General features: G+C 43.9%; 1 pseudogene; it reads right to left on the bottom strand.

Moving 5' to 3' along the window:
* Window positions 1-3620: 3620 nt before the first annotated feature.
* On the bottom strand, window positions 3621-3743 carry LOC136637942 (5S ribosomal RNA; annotated as a pseudogene).
* Window positions 3744-4971: the final 1228 nt, after the last annotated feature.

Raw genomic sequence — 4971 nt, 5'->3', positions numbered from 1 at the left:
AAGTCAAGTCTTTACAAGTCGAGTTCCCATTTTTGGAAGTGGCACTGCTGAAAGGATGGCGTGAATGATAATTGGGGTCTCCCAGAGACTCAGCAGTATCTCCCTCTCACACGCTCTTGGCCTGCCCCCATTGTGGTTGGTGACTTCTGAGAGCTCCTTCCGTCTCTCCCTCCCAGATCCTCAACAGAAATGGCATTGTTGAAAAGATGGTGCTGGGAGAATCCAGTTATCATGAGGGTCAGATAAGGAGCTTCTGTGGGCCGTACCTGGCCCAACACCCCTGCTGTAACCCATTACTCCACTCATAATGCAGTGCAGGCTATACAATCGATTGCAGATGTGTTCTTTGAATCTGGCAGAATACCATATAAGTGTTTCTCAAACTGTGGGTCGGGACCCACTAGGTGGGTCATGAGCCAATTTCAGGTGGGTCCCCATTCATTACAATATTTTATTTTTAATATATTAGACTTGATGCTACCATGGTTTGTGACTGCATTTTGGGAAATGTTACAGACCTATACTTTTAACAAGCTACTATATATGTTCTTTTAACAATGGTAGTAAATAGGACTTCTAGGTAACTGTGGGTAGGATTGCAGTGTAGGCCTGTTAAAAAATTTTCTGCTTGATGATGTCACTTCTGGTCATGACATCACTTCCAGTGGGTCCTGACAGATTCTCATTCTAAAAAGTGGGTCCAGTTGCTAAATGTATGAGAACCACTGCCCTATAAGGCTTAGCCGCCCTGGGTCCCTTTAGGGAGAAGGGCGGGATATAAATAAAGTTTATTATTATTATTATTATTATTATTAGTGTATCTTAGTACGGTCCTTTAGTATCCCAGAGCAGCAGGGGGGTTGTGATTTGTATATTACAGCTTTCTCCTCCACATTTGTATAAGGATGTTTGCTGAGCTTTCTTTGCTCACTGGGGCTTTGCAAAAAGGGTTACCAAATCATAACCTGGCAATCCAAAAGGGAATGTATCTTTTCATTTTACTTGTCCCCCCTCCTTTGATTTTCCTGTCCTGTCACCAGTTGAAACTAGCAGACTCTTTTTGCTCCACAGCAGGTTGGGGGGGAGGGGCGGGAGAGAAAATATAGCTGTGTCTTCTCCCACTACTGTAGTCTGATAAAACAGTGGTTTGCGACCCACCAGTTTGTGTAAAGGTTCCCTCGTCCCTTTAAGGGGCGGGAGAAGGGGAGAGGCAGGGAAGCAATCCCCAGGATTACACCCGTATGGGAGGGGCGAGGGGGTGCTTGTGACTTACTTTATGAAGACAGGGCTGCAGCAGGAGGTGCAGGGAGCCCTGCACAGCCCTCTGCAGCATTCCCTGAGGCTTGGAACATTTGGAGAAAGCAGGTGCAAAGCACTTCCATTTTGTAGGAACGGCCTCCTGCATCCTGCTGCAGCTCTTTCTTCATAAAGTAAGTCACAAGCACCCCCTTGCCCCCCCTTAGCGGCTCGATCCTGGGGATCGCATGGCTGCCCTAGCCCTTCCCCTGCAAGAACTTACTGAGGAAGTAAAGCTCCCTCAAAGTTTGAGAACCACTGTGATAAAAGGAACAGACAGGATCTCCAGAACTGACAACTCTAGTAATGAGTGAAGAAAGAGTCTCATACATGTATACCTGCCTGTTAATTAATACGTTGTTTACATCAGGAACAGATGTTCACAAATGTATGCACTGAACTCTGTGGATGTCCAGTTGCTAAAACAAGGCTCTTACACATGGGCTGATTAAGAAATGGTGGGACAGAGGCTGTTCGCAGGTCGTAGGATCACATATCATTTTAACTTTTATATCTTCCACAGACTGAAACATTCAGTCATGAGCAGCCGCTGGTGTTCTCTTAGACAATGACCATAAACTATAGCTTCTCCACAAAGAATTTCTCTTGGAATATATTCCGTTTTTCTTTGCAGGTTTCTTTACAGCTGTAGCTACTACATAGAACACAATTTTTTTGCTGTTTTTCAATTTGTCAGATGCCTATTTAAATACCACTTAACATGTTTTCCTCTAGAAAAAAAAAAAACTCTTGCGTTAGAGGGATGCATTTCGTAAAGCGTGCAGTGGACATTGTTTTTGTAGCTGAGGTTAATCCATGATGATGTGGGCAATGATGAGGCTGTGTCAGGGGCTACGGCTGGCGTTCCCAAATTGTAAGCCAGCCAACAGGAAACCAGCCATGGGAGCCACAGAATCCTTGCAAAAATCCCGTCTCCCTAAACATTGTATAAGATTGTAGCCCAAATGGGAAGCCGTGACCAATGGCCCAGTAGGTCAAGGGAGCTGCCAGTCAAAAAAGTTTGGGAACCACTGGACTAAGGGGAGATCTACCTTATACTGAAACCAATGAGTGATTTCTAATATAAGTATTTTTATTAAGTATCTGTTATAAAATATGAAGCAAAAAAATGTATAGAGCAAAAATTCAAGTGACTTATTGCAAATTGTTAAATGAGTTTGAAATAAACTTGGGTTGTAATCCTATCCACACTTTCCTGGGAGTAAGCCTCATTAAATACAAGCGGATTGCCTTCTGAGTAGATATGCATAGGATTGTGCTGTTAATCTTAGGAACTCTCCAATGCAGAGTTCAGAGTTCTTAGGAACTCTCCAAAGCAGAGTTCCTGTTCAACTAATTTTGGTTCCATTCTGATGAAGAAATATCTTTGCTTTGGATTGAAAATGAGGCTTCAGCATAAGATGTTTAGGAGCCCCAAGATATGAAGCCAATGATGGCTTCCATGGAAGTAACCGGAGTCCTAATTTTGTAGCCGGCCTGGTTAGTACTTGAATGGGAGACTGCCTGGGAATACTGGGTGCTGTAGGCTTATACCATAGTCTTTCGAGACTGAAGGTTGCCAACCAATTTTGTAGCATTCCTTTTAAATGTTGCTGCTTTCCTCAAATCTAAGGGAAACACTTGGACTGAAACAAAAAAAAAATATTGTTTCATCTGAATAAACAGAAATCAGTCTAAAAAAGAAATTCATTTAAATTAATGCAGGGCTTCTGTGAGCTGCCACAGAGCGGGCAACTCCAGTCGACCTTCAGTAGAGGTGGGTGATTCCACCACATCTTTGTATTTTTTAATGTATGAAAAATTCACTTTAATCTGGATGCAACAAAATTATTTTTCCCCTAGAGGAGGCTGCCTGTTCAGTCTCTGTATGAATCACTGTTCTGGCCATCCTTCTTACCTATTATAAGGCAAGTTTGGGACCAAACAGATGATATGCCTATTGCCTGACTTAGCCATGTATGTTTGAATTTTCCATCCGGTCTAAATGTGAATTATAAATGTCAAATGTACTTGTATGGTGAGACAGTAGATATTAATACCTGGGCTCAGGGCCTCTGAGAAGAATTTTATCACAGGGTACAAAGTTTCTTTTGGGCCCCTTCCCAAAGAGGGAAAACAAGGGGCAAAATAGGGTAGGGGAGAGTGCTGACAGCCAGAATAGTCTTTGGAGCCCAAGTCTACCAGGCTTCATGATACAGAGCCCAGCTCTACCCAACCATGGGGCATTGGCAGCTAGATCAAGTAATATGGAAAACCAAACACTCTCTGGTTGGCAACCTTCAGTCTCGAAAGACTATGGTATAAGCCTACAGCACCCGGTATTCCCAGACGGTCTCCCATTCAAGTACTAACCAGGCCTAACCCTGCTTAGCTTCCAAGATCAGACAAGATCAGGCATGTGCAGGGTAACAGTTGCTGCCATAAACACTCTCTAAAATCTTTAAAATATAGAAAATCCATTGCAGAAAATTAACATCATTGTAGTTAAGCTCATGCTAGAATGGACAGTGTGCTGTTTGCACCAAAATGAACTTCTGCAGCAGCTGTAGCCCCACAGCTGTGTTCCTGAGCTCCTATATGACTCCTTCATGGTAAGCAGATCCACAAGCCAAAGAGCTCCTGTAGCAAGCCAGTTTCCTCCTAGATTTGACACTGTGTTAAGGATGGCCATGGATGCATGCCTGGACCTGGTGTTTATGGCTTGCAGCCACTGCATGCTCGCAGCTGTGACCCCAGCATCATTCGCAGGCAGTGAGTTCAGGTGAGATAGGAAACTGTCAGATCCCCCTCCTTTGACTCCTGGGCCCCCTTTCTGACCCTGGGCCTGGGTACAAATTACCCCCTTTACCCCCTCTCCTAAGTCCTGCCTGGACTTCTTACTCTGAGTTTAGTTGTTGGGCAGTTGTGTTTCATTAATGGGAGTACTTTTCAAAATATCTCTCTGGAGACAGCCCATAGCAAGCTTTCAGTCGTGTTGGGCATTTTCTTCTACAGTGTTGTTAACAGCCGTGACAACAATTTGAGAATTGTACAGCAAACTCTCCTCTCCGCCTGAGTGTTGCAGGCACCAGAATGTCTCCATTGGAAAACCCCTAAATATTCTGTTCCAGCCAAAACTGGATTTAATTGAGAGCCTACCAGAACTTGACAGGACTTCAGTTGTGGGAGGGAGATTTAATTCCCTAGCCCACCCACCCCAGTTGCCACTTTTTTTTTTTTTTTTTTTGGCATTCATCCACTCCTTTGCAAAGGCTACCACTGTAAAAACACAAGGCAAAATTAACAGAGAAATTGCCTTCAAAAGGCTTGATGACAAGACAAAGACTGGTGTGTTGCAGTCACTGGAAGGGGAATTATATGACTGCTTTGGTATGATTTCAGAGGTGAATATAAATGGTTGGAAGATAGATGGGTGCCAGATGCAGTTTGACACAGATTCAGGCAGCTGTTCCTGTGCTTGGTGTTTCATTGGTTTGTAGGCTGGCGAGCAGAATTTTAGCAAGGCCCTTGAATGCAGAAATAAACGCAAGAACAGTGGCACATAATAGCATTAGCTATGTGATTTTACTCTCTAGCACAGTGTCTCTCAGCCAGTGGTACTCATATCACTGGTGGTACTCAATGTGGTATCTGGTAGTACCTGCAGGACCTCAG

The sequence above is a fragment of the Tiliqua scincoides genome, chromosome 1 (assembly GCF_035046505.1).
Source record: "Tiliqua scincoides isolate rTilSci1 chromosome 1, rTilSci1.hap2, whole genome shotgun sequence".
Taxonomy (NCBI): Eukaryota; Metazoa; Chordata; class Lepidosauria; order Squamata; family Scincidae; genus Tiliqua; species Tiliqua scincoides.
The sequence above is the reverse complement of the archived record's forward strand: the minus strand, read 5'-3'. Positions and strand labels throughout refer to the sequence as shown.